Genomic DNA, 21,240 nt, shown 5'->3' on the forward strand with positions numbered 1-21,240 from the left:
AGGTTGTTACATAATACTGAGCAGAGTTCCCTGTGCTATATATACAGTAGGTTCTTGTTGGTTATCCATTTTAGATATAGCAGTGTGTACATGTCAATCCCAAACTCCCCAACTATCCCTCCCCCCTACCTTTCCTCCCCGTAACTATAAATTCATTCTCTAAGTCTGTGAGTCTGTTCTGTAAATAAGTTCTTTTGTATCACTTTTTATAGATTCCACATATAAGTGATATCATAAGATATTCGTTGGCCAGAAGCTATTGATTTAGTATTGTACATAAAATTAAGGTTAATGGTTTAATGAGTTAGGTTATGTTTACTCTGAGCATTCCCACTCTACCCTAACAAACAGGGGAGCACACAGGAAAAATGGCAACAGTTGATTGAAGCAGAACCAACTGAAGTAGGAAGAAACAGCTGAGATGTAGAGAGGAAAGAGGATAAACACCCCAGCTTACTAGAAAGAGTGTAAGGTCTGAACCAGACTTTCTGGGTTCAAATCTGGCCTGGCTATTGACTGCTTGGTGAATTGAACAAGGCTCTTAACTTCTCTGTGCCTCAGTTTACCCAGCTGTAAAGTGGGGATAACAGTGATACATGCCTCCATGGGTTGTTTCGAATGAGTTTAAGTGAGTTAAACTCACACTTCACTCTTGTGACGTGCACAGAACTGTATTTGGTGCAGAGTAAGCCCTCAGAGTCTGTAACTGTTAGTTCTTAGTGAAGGTGGTATTAGGAAAGCATAGCAGTTAGAAGTATTTGAAAGGCTCTTACACGTCAGGATAGACCCAGAGGGGATCACTCTGTTGTAGTCTTTTTTTAAAAAAAAATTTATTTATTTATGGCTGCGTTGGGTCTTCGTTGCTGCACAGGCACTTTCTCTAGTTGCAGCGAGCGGGGGCTACTCTTCATTGTGGTGCGCAGGCTTCTCATTGCGGTGGCTTCTCTTGTTGAGGAGCACGGGCTCTAGGCGTGTGGGCTTCAGTAGTTGTGACGTGCAGGCTCAGTAGTTGTGGCGCACGGGCTTAGTTGCTCCGTGGCATGTGGGATCTTCCCAGATCAGGGCTTGAACCCGTGTCCCCTGCATTGGCAGGTGGATTCTTAACCACTGCGCCACCAGGGAAGTCCTGTTGTAGTCTTTTTTAAATAGACTTTAAAAAAAAGAAAAAAAGTATCGAATTGCACATTGTGTTTTGTAATCTTTTGTTATCTTCTTTTTTCACTTAATGTTTAGTGAACACTTTCCTGTGAAATTAAATATACAATTCAACCCATGGCCATATCGTTTAGTTGCCAGTGTCTTATTATCACACACTTAAGTTGTTTTCAATTTTTTAAAAATAATAATAGATGTAGTGAGAAGAAACTATTCATACATAAAACAGACAAAAAACATTAACCATCACTATTTCCATATACTAGTGGAGATGGCTCTTTGTTTAGGAAAATATCTAGAAAAGCCTCTTTGGGCATGAAGAATACCAATCCATTCATGGTCTAAAGGAAGAGGAAATTACAAAAAGGAAGCTGAGCTGCCCAGCATAGTAGAGGGAAGAAAATTGTGTTTTGCCCCCAGGTTGCCTGAGGAGAATAGGTGAGGTTTGGAGACGCAGAGGCTCCTCAGGGAGGAGAGGCTCCATGGTTAGAAGGGCATGACACGGGCTGGGGCTCCATGGAGGAGGACACGTCAGAAAAAATTTCCCAAAGTGCGGGATAATTTTCCAGTCATGGTGAAATTTGACATCAATGTCAAAGCTGTTTCTGGTACTATGATCTACCTCCCAAAGGTTATCCCTAGACCTCATTGTCTCCGACAAGACATTTATAACAATGATAACATAGGGGATTGGAGGAGGATATATGTCTAATGTGGAGAAAAGCAGGGCACCAAGAAAAGCCAACATTGTTTCTAGCAGTGAGATTTTTAGGGGTGTTACTAAATCATGCTATGCATCAGTTAATCTGAAAATGGTGATGATGTCACATTCCATAGAATTGCAATGTAAACTTAAAATGCTTAGAAGATGACTGGTAGTTGTGTATGTGCTCAATAAAGGTTAACTATAAAACTCTACTCCAATGAATATCCTTGTGTACATCCATGATTGAATGTAGTACCCTACAAAGTCACTAAAAGAACTTTTAATCAAAATAAAATTAGGTTTTTGTTGTTCTGCAAGGTAGAAACTGGGATAAATCAAGAATTCAAGCTAACATCCAAAGTCCAGAACAGATATGTGATTAAGTAAATATAGTATAGGCATACCTCATTTTATTGTTCTTTGCTTTCTTGTGCTTCCCAGATACCATGTTTTTTACAAATTGAAGGTCTGTGGCAACTCTGTCTCTAGCAATCTATTGGCACCATTTTTCCAACAGCATTTGCTCACTTGTATCTCTGTGTCACATTTTTGTAATTCTTACAATATTTCAAACGTTATTTTTATATTTCTTATGGTGATCTAGCATCATAATCTTTGATGTTACTATTGTAATTGTTTTGGGGCACCATGAACCATGCCCATATAAGAGTGAATTTAATTAATAAATGAGTGTGTCCTGACTGCTCCATCAACTGGCCATACCCCCAACTCTCTACTTCTTCTTGGCCTTCTTTATTCCCTGAGACATAATAATATTGAAATTAGGCCAATCAATAACCCTACAATGGCCTCTAAGTGTTCAAGTGAAAGGAAGTGCTGCATATCTCTCACTTTAAATCAAAAGCTAGAAATGATTAAGCTTAGTGAGGAAGGCACATCAAAAGCCAAGATAGGCTGAAAGCCAGGTTTCTTACACCAAACAGTTAGCCAACATTGTGAATGCAAAGGAAAAATACTTGAAGGAAATTAGAAGCACTACTCCAGTGAACACCTGAGTTATAAGAAAGTGAAACAGACATTGCTGATATGTGGAAAGTTTTAGTGGTCTGGATAGAAGGTCAAACCAGTCACAATATTTCCTTAAGCCAAAGCCTAATTCAGAGCAAGACCCCAAACTCTCTTCAATTCTGTGAAGTCAGAGAGAGATAAGGAAGCTGCAGAAGAAAAGTTTAAAGCTAGCAGAGGTTGGTTCATGAGGTTTAAGGAAAGAAGCCATTTCCATAACATAAAAGTACAAGGTGAAGCAGCAAATGCTGACGTAAAAGCTGCAGCAAGTTATCCAGAAGATCTACCTAAAATCATTCACGAAGGCGGCTACACGAAACAGCAGATTTTCAATGTAGATAAAACAGCCTTATATAGGAATAAGATGCCATCTAGGACTTTCATAGCTAGAGAGGAGAAGTCAGTGCCTGTCTTCAAAGCTTCAAAGGACTGAATGACTCATTTGTTAGGGGCTAATGTCATTGGTGACTTAAAGTTGAAGCCAATGTTCATTTACCATTTTGAAAATCCTAGGGCCCTTAAGAATTACACTAAATCTACTCTGCCTGTGCTCTATAAATGGAACAACAAAGCCTGGATGACAGCAAATCTGTCTGCAACATGGTTTAATGAATATTTTAAGCCCCCTGTTGCTATGTACTGTTCAGAAAAAAAAAAACATTCCTTTCAAACTAGTACTGCTCATTGACAATGCACCCAGTCACCTAAGAGCTCTGATGGAGATGTACAATGAGATTAATGTTGTTTTCATGCCTGCTAACACAACATCCAACCTGCAGCTCATGGAACAAGGAGTAATTTTGACTTCCAGGTCTTATTACTGAAGAAGTATATCGTTAAAGGCTCTCGCTGCCATAGATAGTGATCCCTCTGATGGGTCTGAGCAAAGTCAGTTGAAAACCTTCTGGAAAGGATTCACCATTGTAGATGTCATTAAGAACATTTGTGACTCACAGGAAGAGGCCAAAATATCAATATTAATAGGAGTGTGGAAGAAGGTGAACCCTCATGGATGACTTTGAAGGGTTAATACTTCGGTGGAGGAACCAACTGCAGATGTGGCAGAAACAGCAAGAGAACTAGAATTAGAAGTGGAGCCTAAAGATGTGACTGAATTGTTGCAATCTCATGATAAAACTTCGAAGGATGAGGAATTGCTTCTTACGGATAAGCAAAGAAGGTGGTTTCTTGAGATGGAATCTACTCCTAGTGAAGAGGCTGAGAAGATTGTTGAAATGACAAGGGATTTAGAATATTACATAAACAGTTGACAAAGCAAGGTATAAAAGGATTGACTCCAATTTTTTTAAAACTTTTTTTTTTGATTGGGTTGTTTTTTTGACATTGAGTTGCATGCGCTGTTCGCATATTTTGGAGATTAATCCCTTGCTGGTTGCTTCATTTGCAAATATTTTCTCCCATTCTGTGGGTTGTCGCTTTGTTTTGTTTATGGTTTCCTTTGCTGTGCAAAAAAGCTTTTAAGTTTAATTAGGTCCCATTTGTTTATTTTTGTTTTTATTTTCATTACTCTAGGGGGTGGATCAAAAAAAAATCTTACTGTCATTTATGTTAGAGAGTGTTCTGCCTATGTTTTCCTCTAAGAGTTTTATAGTGTCCAGTCTTATATTTAGGTCTTTAATCCATTTTGAGTTTATTTTTGTGTGTGGTGTTAGGGACTGTTCTAATTTCATTCTTTTACATGTAGCTGTCCAGTTTTCCCAGCATCACTTATTGAAGAGACTGTCTTTTCTCCATTGCATATTTGTGCCTCCTTTGTCACAGATTAGTTGAACATAGGTGTGTGAGTTTATCTCTGGACTTTCTATCCTGTTCCATTTATCCATATTTCTGTTTTTGTGACAGTAGCATACTGTTTTGATGACTGTAGCTTTGTGGTACAGTCTGAAGTCAGGGAGCCTGATTCCTCCAGCTCCATTTTTCTTTCTCAAGATTGCTTTGGCTATTGAGCGTCTTTTGTGTTTCCAAACAAATTTTAAGATTTTTTTTTGATCTAGTTCTGTGAAAAATTGCCATTGGTAATTTGATAGGAATAGCACTGAATCTGTAGATTGCTTTGGGTAGTATAGTCAGGATTGACTATAGTATTGAAAGACGTTCTACTGTGGTTAAAATGCTATCAACAGCACTGAATGCTACAGAGAAATTATTCGTGAAAGGCAGAGTAATTCAAAGCAGCAAGCTTCACTGTTACCTCAGCCACCCCACTCTTCAGCAACCAGCACCCTGATCAGTCAGCAGCATCAGCAATGAGGCAAGATCCTCCACCAGCAGAAAGATTACAACTTCCCGAAGGCTAAGATGATAGTTAGCATTTTTTAGCAATAAAGTATTTTTTAAATTAAGGTATATTTATTTTAGACATATGCTATTGCACACTTAATAGACTACAGTATAGTGTAAACATAACTTTTATATGCACTGGGAAACCCAAAAAAATTCATGTGACTAGGTTTATTGCAGTGGTCTGGGACCAAACCTGAAATATCTCTGAGGTTTGCTTGTGCATGATCTTTCCAAATTCCTTTCTCTAAAGAAGTATCTGTGTAAGATAAACATTGTGGAAATAAAGAATCAAATCCTACCAAAGACTATTCACATTCTACACACTTTGTGTCTGTACCCCTTGGATACACGGGTTATTTTTGCTGTGAAGCAAAAATTACACAAAAGGAGACTCCTGGAATTTCTAGATCTACATCTAATTTTAATTGTCTTTAAAATGGGGTTTTTACTAATAAGTATTAAGGACAATGCTGAATTATATAAAACATATTCAATTTAATAAGGCAGAGAAGTAGGGTACCCTTTTAAAGAGAGTTTGTTCAAAGGTAAGTACATATATGCTTTGAAGAATAAATTTCACTTGTTTGGGAATTTGGTTATCTAGAATAAGTCATCCTCTAAAAGTGCCAGCTAACATAAATTCTGGTTTACTACTCCTCTGAGATTTCTGCATTTCACTCTATTAAACATGAAACAACAACTTGTGAAAAGGTTTTTTTCAGCCATTTATTCTTTCATTGGCTACAAATATTCATTTATTCACTCACCACGGGCCAACAGATATTTATTGTGAAGCTGCTATGTGCCAGAGACTGGGCAAAACGTAGGGATATATTCTGATTTCAGAGTATTTTGTTGAACTGAACATGAGGTTACAAATATATGCTGCCACCCTTTGGTTATACAGAGTGTGTCCCTTTTTGCTTGCCAGCTGTCATGAAGGAGGGCTTGGGAGGATTTCCTTATTGGACCCTATAGAGTAAGAAAAAGGCTACACTGGCGACCCATACAGGCCAAGCCTGGGATTACGAGAGAAGGCAGAGGCCCCACCCTTTTGTCATCCAGCAGATGGGTGTGTCTGGCCACACCAAGGGTGAGGGTTGCAGGGGAGGGCCCATGCCACTATGTTGATCTCCCTTATTCTCAGGCAGTCATGAAAACAAACGTGTGTGTGTGTGTGTGTGTGTGTGTGTGTGTGTGTGTGTGTTTGAAAGAGAGAAAGAGGATGTGGGTAGGGGAGAAAAGAGAAAGTCTGGCAGAAGTGAGAATGTGGTAGTAATACTGGGCAACCAGGCACACCAAGTACAGTTCTAGAGGTCTCGGTAGTCGTCTGGGAAAGCCAATAATCCAGCTCTTGGAGTTCACGGGAAGTTTGGTTCAAGCACAGCTCCTCCTACCAGAGTCCCTTTTGCCCTTAGCCCTGTGGGATGCTGAGCTTGGGTGCAGTACCTTCCACGGAGAGAAGGAGTAGTATCCTCTCCCATCTGGTTCTTTTTTCAAGGAAACAAGAAACTACCAGGATAATTTTCAGACAATTTGAGGCTCTCTTGTATGCCACAGTGTATGCCAGGTATCAAGAATATAAGAGTAAATAAATGGGATAAAAGTGCCAGCTGTTGGGCTTCCCTGGTGGCACAGTGGTTGAGAGTCCGCCTGCCGATGCAGGGGACACGGGTTCGTGCCCCGGTCCGGGAAGATCCCACGTGCCGCGGAGCGGCTGGGCCCGTGAGCCAATGGCCGCTGCGCCTGCGCGTCCGGAGCCTGTGCTCCGCAACGGGAGAGGTCACAGCAGTGAGAGGCCCGCGTACCGGAAAAAAAAAAAAAAAAAAAAAAGTGCCAGCTGTCACGTAAGTTGCAGCCTAGCACAATTAAGGCTACCATATTAAGTATTATCTGAGCATAATATCAGTTTTGTCCAAGATGTACAAGAGATAATTTTGCATTCATTTTAATGTGTAATAGAAAAAATGTATATCAAGTGCATCAAATTTTGGCAAATATTTCTTGAGATAAGGCCAAAGAAGCAATAAGTTAAAAAATGGGAAGGGGGAGAGTTACTTGTTAAAACTTGGTAAGTAAATAGTAATACAGACAGAACCCAGATAACAACATTAAAAATTGCTCATATGGTGTGTGAATAACTAAAGTTTGGGAAACACCACTTTCAGCCACTGAAACCTCACAAAATCCTGTGAAGTAGTCACTCATATATATTACTGTCAGAAATCAGACTCAAAGAAATCTAGAACATTATCCAGTCCCTCAGGACCTGAAGGACGGACTGCTTGGCTCTGCAGCCCATATTCCCTCCATGGTCTTTCCCTAACATCAGGAAGGCCAATGATCATCAAAAATTCTAATTCATGCAGGATTTTCCCAAATGCTAACCCTACATAATCAACTCTCTCTCCTGCAGAGCAATCTGGAGCCGCCATGTTGTGCATCATGAAAGGAGTTGCAACTTGCCTTTTCCCTCCAGGAATCAATAACTCAATGTTAGTAGCATTTACTCTGCCTGTGCTTCTGCAGCCCAGAAACCTGAAGGCAGTTACCTCAAAATTCAAGAAATCGTCTGCTGATAATAGGTAGCCCCACGGGGAGGTTTCCTACCATAGGAAAAATCAAAGAGAAGAAGAACTAAAGATGGACTGAGAGAAAACTGCTGAGCTGGCTTCGACCCTGGAAGTCATTAAATAAGTTGGATTAGTAAACTCTTCCAAAGCTACATCTGCCCTATTAAAGCTTGAAGGGCCATATGCCAAAGTGAAAATTAAATAAAGCAACAAAAAGACTGTGCCCAAATGAATTTGGTTTTATTTTTACTACACAGTGAGGCTCTGCATAATAAAACAACCACAGAGAGTCTTTGCTGAGTTGTGGTGGTTTCTCAGAATGCATTAAAAATTTAAAACTCAGGAAGTCTCCATCATCCCTACTAATGATGTTTACTACTGGATCATAAAAGGACGCCTGTTCTGACTTTTAGGGAAAAACCCATGTAGTGAACATTTCATCAAGCAATGGGAAATTTGCACATCAATTTTAGTATAGTCTGTCAGACATGCTAAAAATTCTGCAACAATAAAGGTTCCAAAATGCCTTGTTGTAATCAAAAAACCTCATTCTTGTGTTAATTGCCTCTTTTCCTTCCAATACTACTAAGTATTTTAATCCCATCCAAAAAAAAAATTTTCACTCTAAATTTAGTAAAGGACAAAGAATACAGCTCCAGGGGCTTCCCTGGTGGCACCGTGGTTAAGAATCCCGTTGCCAATTCAGGAGACACGGGTTCAAGCCCTGGTCCAGGAAGATCCCACGTGCCGCGGAGCAGCTAAGCCCGTGAGCCACAACTACTGAGCCTGCGCTCTACAGTCCGTGAGCCACAACTGCTGAGCCCGTGAGCCACAACTACTGAAGCCCGCGCTCCTAGAGCCGGTGCTCCACAACAAGAGAAGCCATCGTGATGAGAAGCCCGTGCACCGCAACGAAGAGTAGCCTCTGGGGATTCCCTGGTGGCGCAGTGGTTGAGAGTCCGCCGGCCGATGCAGGGGACACGGGTTCGTGTCCCGGTCCTGGAAGATCCCACATGCCGCGGAGCGGCTGGGCCCGTGAGCCATGGCCGCTGAGCCTGTGCGTCCGGAGCCTGTGCTCCGCGACGGGAGAGGCCACAACAGTGAGAGGCCTGCGTACCACAAAAAACAAACAAACAAACAAAAGAGTAGCCTCCGCTCATTGCAACTAGAGAAAAGCGTGCGCACAGCAACAAAGACCCAACACCGCCAAAAATAAATTTAAAAAAAAAAGAATACAGCTCCATGAAATTAGATGATACATTCAAATACTGTTATGATTGCAAAAGGACTTTTACTGTTCTGTTCATTGCTTGTAGAAGGCAGTATCAGAAAAATTTAGCCCTTAGATAAGTTTCATGATTGCCAAGTTGCTTCAAGTGTTGAAGTTTAAATTATTTAAAAATTATTTCCTGGCTGGGCCCGTGAGCCATGGCCACTAGGCCTGCGCGTCCGGAGCCTATGCTCCGCAACGAGAGATGCCGCAGCAGTGAGAGGCTTGCGTACCGCAGAAAAAAAAAAAAAAAAAAATTATTTCCTGGTATACATATAATTTTGTGTATCTTCACCAATTCTGGAGGATGATAAATCTGAATTACGGAATATTTGTTTTGTCTTGCTTTGCTTCTTGTATCTTTTTTTTTCTTTCAAGTATATGCAGTAACTCAAACCAGACCAAAAATATTCCTAACAACCTGTTTCAATGAATACGAATAATGAAAAGTATTTCTAAATAGTACAACAAATATATTCTCTAGTGCAAATATGGTTTGTTCACTGAATTACAAAGACTTTTTTGTAGCAAATTATCCTTCCCAATTCTTGCTTCATAATCAGTAGAAAAAGCAAATTGGTAGACTATAACATAAAAAAAAATTTTTTTTCTAATACAAGCTTTTAGGAAAACTGGGTAAAATATAACAAGTTTGTTTTTCAATACGTAGCATAACTTGATAAAACAGTAAGGGGAAATATCAGGTGTTAACCTCAAGAAAGTTCTGAAAGCCCCATTGTATGCCTGTGAAATAACACTGAAAGAACCCAGGGAGAGAGCATCAGTACTATTAATCTAGGGACTTGAATTTTAATATTAATCTAGGGACTGAAAAGTAGCAATGGAACCATAGCACTTGAGATCCCAGCAAAAAATCATAATACTTGAATGGCTGCCCACTGGTGGCTTCAGAGTATGTGGAAAAAATTCCCAAATGCCTATAGAGGGCGCTGCTCATAAAGACTAATTAGCCACACAAGACTAATGGATAAAGCAGACCTTTTTAAAACTTAGTTGGCAAACAAAGTTAACATAACACATGGAAAAATGTATATAAGCAAGAGTCAGAAGACATAAAAACAAGATTTGATCCCATGGAATTTTATGTAATATAACAATACCTCAATTTCTAGGTAAGTTGAAGTCTTATTCCCTATCAGGACAGTAGGAGAAGCTGGATAATAACAAGAATGCTAAGCTTGGACATATTATTGGAGGACTACAGATCAGTGAAATCCAAGAGGGTCTGGATTGTGGAGACAGCAGAACCATGAAGAAATGAGCTGACTTTTTGCAGCTGCTTTTTCCCTGGCCCAGTTGTTGATTTGGGGAACTGGGCGAAAGGCTACGAATTTAGATTTTGCCTGGGCAGAAAAATTCTTCGAGGAATAGAAAAACCATCAGAGATTTTAGTAGTCTAAAAAGATGGAGAGAGAAAATTGGAGACTCAATAATTCTCTAACTGGACATTTGATGGTGTTCTCCTCTAGACATTTGCCAAATCATGATGCTGCAAAAGGGAGGAGGCTGAGGCCTGGAGGCTCAGAGAGGCAGAGCAGAATTTTCTGGAAACCCATTAGGCCAAGGAGGCGAAGACTAGAAGTTCAGGAATAACCAGGGGGAGGGGTCTGAGGGCATACAATACCCTCCCAGTTGAATGCTCTGGAGGGCTATGACCTAGAACAGAGAAGAATGGGAGGTAGACTGAGCTCTACCAAAATTGCAACCCAGTTAGTTATGAACCAGCTTAGTTTCTGACTGGATTAATGAGTTTAGCCCCAACTTTACCTGCCTTGCAAAGAGTAAAGCTTGATGAAGAAATATAGTATTAACTGGATCTCTACAATTTAACATACACAGTTTGGCATTCAGTCAACACTAACTGGACTTTCCCAGCTTATAGAGGCTGCCCACATTCCTTGGTTTGTGGCCCTGCTCTATCTTTAAGAACAGCGACCACATCACTCGAACATTTGCTTCTGTCTTCACATCCTCCCTCTTCCATCTTTCAAGGACCTTTGTAATTTTGCTGGGGCCACCCAGGTAATCTAGGATAATGTTCCTATTTTAAACTGGCCCAGTTTAATTTAATTTAACTGGCCTTAATTTAATCACATCTACAAAGTCCCTTTTGCAATGTAAGAGAATATATTTACGGATCCTGGGATTAGGACATGGACATTTTGGGGGCACCATTAGTCTGCCTCCCTCAAGTGTAACATAAAAAAATTAAAGTAACAATGAGATCTATTATATAGCAGATTAGGAAGTAAGTACTTGTCTGTTAACAGCAAGTATGGGTGAAAATGTAATGTAAAGGGGACTTTTACACTCTACTGGTGAACATGTAGAACTTTACAGTCTCTTTGGAGACTATTTTGACAATATCATTTCTTGGTATCTACCCTCGAGAAGACATTACATGTATACAAGGAGACAAGTTCAAAATTATTTATTGCAGCTCTGTTAGTAATAGTGAAAAAGAGGAATAATCTGATTCTTAGTGGTAGAAAGAGAAGTAACCATGGTTTACATGTGCAATAGAATCCTATACATTAGAGAAAAGTCAATGAAATATATACATATATTAATTTGATATATTACAGATTATTAAACTATATATATATATAAATCTCAGAAACAAAAAAAAATAGGGAAAAACTATGGTGCAAATTTCTGGAAAATCATGGTAGTGAGGAAGATGGAGCTAGCACCCAGCTCTAGACTTAAACTTGCAAATGTACATGTCCATATTCAAGTACACATAATAACATAATATTGTATATGGATATATAGCTATAGAAAATAATGCCCCAAAATTTCAGATTAGGATTGCCTCAAGAGTGGAAACAGGCTGAAAGAATGAAGGAAGAGAATTAGATTTACATGTAATATTTTATTTTTTTAAAATCTGGAATAATTAGTAAAAATTAACCTCTCTTTAATCTTCAAGGAGGTTTATGAGTATTTGCTTTATTATTTTTCAGTGTTCTTTATTTTTCATTTAAAAAAATAATTATAGGTATGCATTAACGGTATTTAATTTTCATTCTATTCCATTTCCAAATTCACAACCCTGAAATTAAAGGAATCAAATTTAAGTAGGGATTGACACAAGAAGCTAGATCATAGGTATATTCATGAATAGGAAATAAATTTGAACATAACAATATAAGTGATTAGAAAATAGTCCTAAGAAAAGGGATGATCAAATCTGACTGTGTTTCATAATGCTAGATGTGTTTATTTGAAGTACTACTCAAAGTTTATGGAACTTCTGCAGAAAATTTATCTAAGAATGCGGGTTCAAAACTGTTATTATGTTTCAACATCCTTTTATAGACACCATAAATTAGCAATTTCTATATAATATACTAAAATAATTTAGAAATCTACCCTGTTATTTCTGCCCCTTTCATCATTCATAATGAGCATTTTAGGCGTTTGGACAGTTGTTATCTGACAGCTCTCTCTCTCTCTGATGTCCTCTCATGGCCCTGCTCCTAAGATTTTATTTGCACAATTTTGTTCTTTTAGTGCATGACAAAAGGCACAAAGAAAAATTATTGACAAACTTAATTCGAGAATATCAATGCCAAGTAAATTCCTTCTCACAATCAAATAGGGCCTCACAATACTGCCTGGATCGCACATAAGACTGTTCTACGTTTTGAACCTGCTCCAAATGTCAAACTGTCCCCCTTCTAAGATATGCCTCTAAAGTTGGTTAATTTTCCTCCAGTCTCAAATCTAAAAGTATAAGTCTAGGGCTTCCTTGGTGGCGCAGTGGTTGAGAATCTGCCTGCTAATGCAGGGGACACGGGTTCGAGCCTTGGTCTGGGAAGATCCCACATGCCACGGAGCAACTAGGCCCGTGAGCCACAACTACTGAGCCTGCACGTCTGGAGCCTGTGCTCTGTAACAAGAGAGGCCGCGATAGTGAGAGAGAGGCCCGCGCAAAGCGATGAAGAGTGGACCCCGCTTGCCACAACCAGAGAAAGCCCTCGCACAGAAACGAAGACCCAACACAGCCAAAAATAAATAAATAAATAAATAAATTTTTTTTAAAAATAAAAAAATAAAAGTATAAGTCTAGAGCTGGGTGTCAGCTCCTTCTCCCTCACTACAGAATTTTCTAGTAATTTAACCATAAATAAACAATAGCAAATGGAGTAACACTCCCAATTGTAATATATGTTGCCTCCAAAATCCAAGTTACAGCAACTTGTCCTTTACCTTGGCAGAGATTTTCCTGCAAGTCCCAGACTACTGGACCTCAGAAAGTTCAATAAGAAAGCAAGCTCTTCTGTTTTCATGGAACTGAACTCCTGTCTTCTGGCTTGCATTTTGCATTTGTCTTACCAAAATGTCTTAGTAAGAAATTTGCTCTTGGTTTTCAGCTTTGGTGAAAGGGAAATCTTGATGGGCTTCTACATGGCTCATTGCATCCTAATACCTATTGCTCAGAGATTTAGAAAGTCACTATGGAAATCTTATCATTCTCTAAGTATATTTATATAAAATTATACACTCAGAATTTGGAGAATAGCCAGATAATGGTTTGGAGTTACCAATAAGTTATCCATGAAGTTGAATGGGTCAAAATCCCTTTCATCGATCCACACAAGCCTCCATTCTGACTGATGGACAAAAGTGATGCTCTGGGATCCAAGATTTTCCTGTCTGTTCAAGTCCATTTCCAACAATACCTGAAAGGTCTGCTCATTTGTATTTTCCCAGTCCAGTGACTCAGGTAAATGGCCACATAGAGACTTAGGAGGTTTTCTGTATATGTTTGTGAAACTTGCACCTTTTTTTTCCTTGAGAAAGGCTTTCCTCTTTTGAGGGGCTCTAGGTTTGTGAATAGACTAAGGTTCAAGATTTGGGAAAAGCTATGACTCTTAGGTTTCTCTTCACCAGATTTTTTTTTGTAAGTTATAAAAATCAAGTAGGATCCTTCTTGATTAGGTGGACTTCTCATCTTTTTCAGACCAATTACCCACCATGGATCACTGTGAGTCAAACCACTTTAATGAACACGCCTATCCCTTTACCAATTACTATTGTCATGTCCATGCTCTGGCATTTAAGGGCTTGAATCTACCACTCCTGGAGCTGTCTTTGCATTTGAAATGAAGCATCCCATTTCAAAGGCAGTGTCTCTTACCAGCATCCCAAGTTAACAAAGAACAATTTCAAGAGTGCTTTTCAAAGATGATGGAACTGCTGTTACCAATGCATTTTTTTCCCAATAATTATGCCCTTTAGAGAGTCTTTTTCAGAGCCCTCTTGGGAAACATGGGTTAGGGGGCAGGCAAAAATGAACGTGTTGTATGTGAGCAATCCATTTCAATTCATATCTCCCTAAGTCTTTACAGTCCTTCCCGAAGCCCTAACTGTCACATAAGAGACCAGACAAGGCTGTAAATTTAACTGCATAATAGTGGCAACTGCAGGATTAAAATTTGAATTTGGTTTTTATGTATTTCAGCCCTATGCAACAATTGATAAAATTTTTTTTTAGCAAGGAAATGCTATGGCTTTCTTTCTCTCTCTTGAAATACGAACTTCAGATTTTGAACTTGTAATTCTTTTTTAAGTCATCAAATGCTGTTAGAATCAAACACTCTATGTTCCTTGAATTCCTTATGTCTCTGCGTATGGTTTTTTGGCTGTGGCCTTGGTTCCCTCAAAGACTCATCTCCTGTGTCTATTTCATTGCAGGTGACCACAGGTGAAAATCAGAGGGCCGTTTCACACTGCTTGCCAAGAGCCTTTCATATTGGCTAGATTTCAGAGCCCTCAGCCTGAATCAGACCAGATAACCAATTCCAGATACTTCCTATTTGCCCGAGGTTCTATTTTATAATATGTCTTCTGGAGTCAGTGTCTATATCATTTAGGGTTATAAGTAGTAAGCAAAAGAAGCTAATTTTAATAGTTTAAGCAGACAATGAGTTTGTTATAAAGATAATTAATGGCAGCTGATGAAATTTTGAGAGGGATGGAGGAACAGGCTAAAGATTCCAGAATTACTGCCCACCACCATATCACAGAACTGGCTCAAGGAGAGAGTAGTCAATGCCACCAATACTAAGCACTTGACACTAGAGTTTATATGACTGCCAGTGAAAAGACTTTAATTGCATCTGACACTGATGAAACTTTCGTGCCAGGAATTTGATCCTGGAGGCAATTCACACTTGAGAGGCAAATGCTGTAGTACTGTACTGACTAGTACAGCTAGTAAAATGAATTCTTCATGGAGCCTCCTTTCTGACACTGCTTACTTCTGAACCACAGTCTGGTACCGAGTTTAATTGGGCTTATCCAGGTCATACACTTGTGCCGTAAGTGCAATAAAGTAACAAAATGAATTTTCTGGTTTCTACTTTGAGGATGCTAAACGCATAAGTAGGAAATTCTCCAAACATAGGAAAGTTTTCAAAAATGCTGGATAATCAAACAATATAACAGATAGACACTATTACTGATGTGTACTCTTATTTAACATCTTACTCTGTGAATAATTTTTGTCTGAAGTATGTTGGATATAAATTGCATAGTCTTCTTTCTTTGGTCTTATCGTGGGATTTTTGGTGTTTATGTTTTCTTTTGCTTTCTTGCTTTCTAATATTGCTGTTTTACTCAAGTTTTCTTTACATTTTTTTGTCAAGTGGTTTAAATTTTTTGCTTTCAGTATTTACCATTAAATTAACTTTGAAAAACTGAACTACTATTTCTCTATTACAATCAAAGAAAAGAAATCTCCCATTAGCAGGATAAGAAATGTAACCTTTATTATTTGTTTCAACCCACACTCGACTCATAGTTTTCATTAAAATAATCTGGAAATTTTACATCCCGAGTATTTTATTTGTTCTTACTGTATCCTCTCTTTAAAAATAATATTTTGGGAATTCCCTAGTGGTTAGGACGCCATGCTTCCACTGCAGGGGGCATGGATTCAATCCCTGGTCGGGGAACTAAGATCCCACATGCCACACAGCACAGCCAAATAATAATAATAACAATATTTTGCCACATAGTATTTCATAACTATGTTAACTTTTTTTTTTACAAAACTCAAACTTTCCATATAATTTAGATATTTATTTGGTTTCATTTATTAAGTAGCTAGAGAAAGTTTTCTACTAACTTTCTCCTTGAAGTCTATTTGGTTTACCTACTTTCAAAATCATTGCCTGTCTAAAATTTCTTTCTTAAAGCATTTATTTAAGAAATATAAATTCACAGGTTATAGAATGCCTCAGTGACAATTATCCCCTTAAAACTTTGAAGAAACTATTCCAATGTTTCTTCCATTCAATGTTTTGGGGAATTCAATGGCACCCGGTGTGTGTGAGTATGCGTGTGCGTGTTTCTTGACTCCTTGTTAGATAACCTGCTTTAGCTTAGTGAGGCTAAGAAGGAGAGAGATTTACCACCTGCAAAAAATGTGTGCAGATTTCCTTTTGGTTCTGAAAATTCAACTTTTACCAAGATATATTCTAGATGTGTAATTTTTGTTTATTTTGCCTGTAATTAAAATCTGGAAGTTTGACAACATTCTCTGTCAATGAAACTATAGGGAAACAGGCTCTCTCATATATTTTATATATATATATTGCTCATATATATATATATATATTGCTCATTTGAATATGTAATGCATAACTTCTATGGCAGGTAATTTGCTAATATCTAATAAAATATTATTTCTGACCAGCAATTCTACTTCTAGAAATTTTCTCAAAGATACTCTGGCAAAAAAATGAAGTAATTTGTACAGTTATTCATTTCAAGATTATTACCTTGTAAAAACCAAAATGTCCTTCAACAGAGCTAATTAAATAAACTACCTACAAAGTAGAGTGCTATGTAACTCTGAAATGGAATAAGGAATATCTGAAAGTGCTAATATGGAGTGACCTCCAAAAAATATAGTTAAGTTTAAAAAAAGAAGAAAAAAGCAAGGTGGAGAAAATTGCAAACAGAATGCTACCATTCAGCTCAAAAAGGAAGGGTATGAGCATAAATACATTACCTTCTGATCTTAAAAAGTAAACAATAGAAAAAAACACAAAATAAAAGAATTGGGGCTTCCCTGGTGGCGCAGTGGTTGAGAGTCCGCCTGCTGACGCAGGGGACACGGGTTCGTGCCCCGGTCCGGGAAGATCCCACGTGCCGCGGAGCGGCTGGGCCCGTGAGCCATGGCCGCTGAGCCTGCGCGTCTGGAGCCTGTGCTCCGCAATGGGAGAGGCCACAACAGTGAGAGGCCTGCGTACCACGAAAAAAAAAAGAAGTGGTTTCCTTTAAAAGGAGAACAAGAACATAAAAATCTACATTTCTTTGGAACTATCTTGCTTTTAAATTTTACATATTTATAAATAAATTTATTTTAAAGGAATCTCTGAAAAATTAAAATAATAGTTTAGGAGTAAACAATGTGTGTTTAGTTGATGGCACAGAGATTCTTCCAAATGACTTTTAAAAATAGTAATTTGACTGTACATTCCTAGAAGGATATAACCCAAGAAGTAAAAGAAATTTTAAAACTCATTTTTTAGTAATCATACTGTTAGCAAGGTGTTGATATTGTTAGTCTGAATATGCTATGGGTATATTTTGGAACAAAAAATATAAATGTGATATTCTTATTCTATAATTCTCCCATGTTACTCAGAACCAGGATTCTCAGCATGAGTAGAGGAGATACAAAGGTAATGTTGAAATGGTTAAGTAAAACCTTTTGTAATCTTGAATTTGAATTGAAAGTACCAATGCAAACTTGTGATCAATTTTCCTTTAAAAAAAGTACTTCCTAACTGCATGCTAAAAAAACCGAGAGAATGACAAACCCATTTGTAACAAATGCTCTTACCACTTAGATTATGGTCACCACATACTATTTTTCATTAAAAGGGACTGAGGCTCCTTGAAGAAATGTCTGATTCCAGGTCTAGAGTAGAAATTTTACAAAGTGAGCTCAGTATACTGTCAGACCACACAGCAAGGAAACACTTCGAGACTGGTCATGCCAAAAGGACTCAGAAGTCAACCTAAAGAGGCTCGCACTGGTCAAAGACAAATCTTCAGCATTAATAAGAAATTAAGTAAGTGGTTTGAAACTTATCATATATACTTAAATCTATGTCTCCATGATATAAAAAATTAAGCACATAGGATGTTAGTGAACAGTCATAATTTTGAAAACTAGTAAACGAAGGGAAAGAATCATTCACCTATTCTGCCTTTCCTATACTGTACAATGGGGTAACCAGATAGTAATGAAAGGAAACTTCTTTTAGAGAAATATTCTATTTGCTAACTAAGGAATGAATGATAGAATTAGAATATTACTATTTTTCAAACCAAAATGAGTCTAGGCACTGATCATCAACTGTTTCTAATATCAAAAAAAGATAAAAACCCAGGCATTGCATGCTTCCTAATAGAAAGCACTTATGAAGCAGCCTTACCTGGGGGAAAAAATAAATAAATAAACCTTTTCTGGTCAAGCCTCTAGATCCATATACTAACTTTTAGGAAACACAGAGGTTAAAAGATCTTTTTATTCAACACACCAGGGAGGCAATTCACAAAACTCAGACTGGAAAACTCCAGGAGTAAAAAAAAAAAAAACAAACCCACTCTTTCTTTAATAAGAAATAATTGTAAAAAAAAAAAATTATGACATTTATGAGACAATTAGAAATTCAAACAAGACAATATCTGATGATACTAAGGAGATATTATCAATTCAATTTTTTAAGAATGATAATGATTAGCCTCTTTAAAAGCATTTGTTTTAGAAATAAGAACTGAAATATTTACAGAAGAAATGATATGGTATCTAGGATTTAATTCCAAATAATTGAAGAGGAAGAAGTTAATTTGCATGTAGATGAAACAAGTTGGCCAAGGACTAATAATTGTAGCTGGGTGATGCGTATATGGGGGTTCATTAACCTATGCTGTCTACTTTTCTCTTGGTTTGCAATTTTCCATAATAAAAAGTTGAAAAGTGTCTACTACTTAATAAATCCTATAATTCAGAAGATACAATCCTGTATGTGGGCTCAACTAATTTCCTACGTGTTTGATTTTTTTTTTTCCTTCTGCCTTCTTAGTTCTTGACTTTTGGAATTTCTGTTTTATACATTTTGGTTCTACTGGATGTATATTTATAGGATTTTGTGTTTTCTCTTATTATGTTCTTCTCTTTATGTTTTTTTCTCTGATTGAGTTTTTGAGCCTTCATTTAAAACTATTACAAAATTAAATTAGGTTATTTTCAAACATCCAAACTTTTATTCACTACTTTTATTGCATATTTTATTTGCCATTCATTTCTCATCTCCAAAACAGCCAATTTTCTCTCAATCTCATTGAGAATATTATATTATTAAATAATTTAATAAAAATAATAGTAGTAATAATAATAATTTCATTAAATGATATGTTTCAGGCAATAGTAAATAATTTCATTAAAAGCTTACTATGTTTCATAGGTTTGCATACATTATATCCTTAGATTATTCATATTTAACAGACAAGAGACCTGGGATTTATAAAGCTTTAGTTACATTACAAAGCCCCAGGCTGGACTTGACTGCGCTCATTTGGAAGGCACTGTTCATCTTGGTTGGGCTTGCTCAAGGGTCTGGGGCTTGGGTGGAGGTTGGCTGATCTAGGTGGGCTTATCCAGGTGGTTCCACTTTGCTCCATGTGTCTCTACTCCTCCTTCTGGGACCAATGAGCCAGTCTGCACACGGTCATTTAATGATGATAGAAAAAAATGCAAGGAGACAGCACAAATATGCAAGGACTCTTAGGGCCTATGCTGGTAAATGGCACATCAACGATGCTTAAAGTCACATGGCTGAACTTAAAGTCAAGAAGCAAGGAAATGTGGGTTTTCCCTGGTGGCGCAGTGGTTGAGAATCCGCCTGCCGATGCAGGGGACACGGCCGGTCCAGGAAGATCCCACATGCCGCGGAGCGGCGGGGCCCGTGAGCCATGGCCGCTGCGCCTGCGCGTCCGGAGCCTGTGCTCCGCAACGGGAGAGGCCACAGCAGTGAGAGGCCCGCGTCCCGGAAAAAAAAAAAAAAAAAAAAAAAAAAAGAAGCAAGGAAATGTATCCTGACCCTTTAGTGGGAGGAATCTCTATGTAACAGAACAAAAGGGATGAATTTGGAGATCAAATTCACTCATGCAAGTTCTTTATATATTACATGACAGAGTATTAAATCTGGACAAAAGCTTGTGCCCTTAACCACTATCCAACAATGACATTTCTAAAGTTTTCTACTAAGTTTTGCTGTATCATTCTTTTGTTTTTTTTTTAACATCTTTATTGGAGTATAATTGCCTTACAATGGTTTGTTAGTTTCTGCTCTACAACAAAGTGAATCAGTTATACGTATACATATGTTCCCATATCTCTTCCCTCTTGCATCTCCCTCCCTCTAGGTGGTCACAAAGCACGGAGCTGATCTCCCTGTGCTATGCGGCTGCTTCCCACTAGCTATCTATTTTACATTTGGTAGTGTATATATGTCCATGCCACTCTCTCTCTTCGTCCCAGCTTACCCCTCCCCCTCCCCATATCCTCAAGTCCATGATCTAGTAGGTCTGTGTCTTTATTCCCGTCCTACCCCTAGGCTCTTCATGACATTTTTTTTCCATAGATTCCATACATATGTGTTAGAATATGGTATTTGTTTTTCTCCTTCTGACTTACTTCACTCTGTATGACAGACTCCAGGTCCATCCACCTCACTACAAATAACTCAATTTCGTTTCTTTTTTATGGCTGAGTAATATTCCATTGTATATATGTGCCACATCTTCTTTATCCATTCATCTGTTGATGAACACTTAGGTTGCTTCCATGTCCTGGCTCCTGCATCATTCTTTTATGAGAAAACATAGTCATTGATGCCACGGAATGATGTGCTCATTGGAATCTACTGAATCTTTTCATGTGCCTGTGATTTTTTTTTTCTTTTCACAAATGGAAGAATGAGGGGCATGTATTTTTGTACAGTATTGGGAATTGGGATGGTCTGTAAGATTTTGTGCATATGTTCCTTTCATTTTTCACATCAACTAATTAATGACACTCCAACATATTTCATTAGATTATAAGAATTAAATGCAACATCTAGACATACCTGGCACATAGTAATAACTTGATTTTT

This window comes from Kogia breviceps, chromosome 5 (genome assembly GCF_026419965.1).
Source record: "Kogia breviceps isolate mKogBre1 chromosome 5, mKogBre1 haplotype 1, whole genome shotgun sequence".
Classification (NCBI taxonomy): Eukaryota; Metazoa; Chordata; class Mammalia; order Artiodactyla; family Physeteridae; genus Kogia; species Kogia breviceps.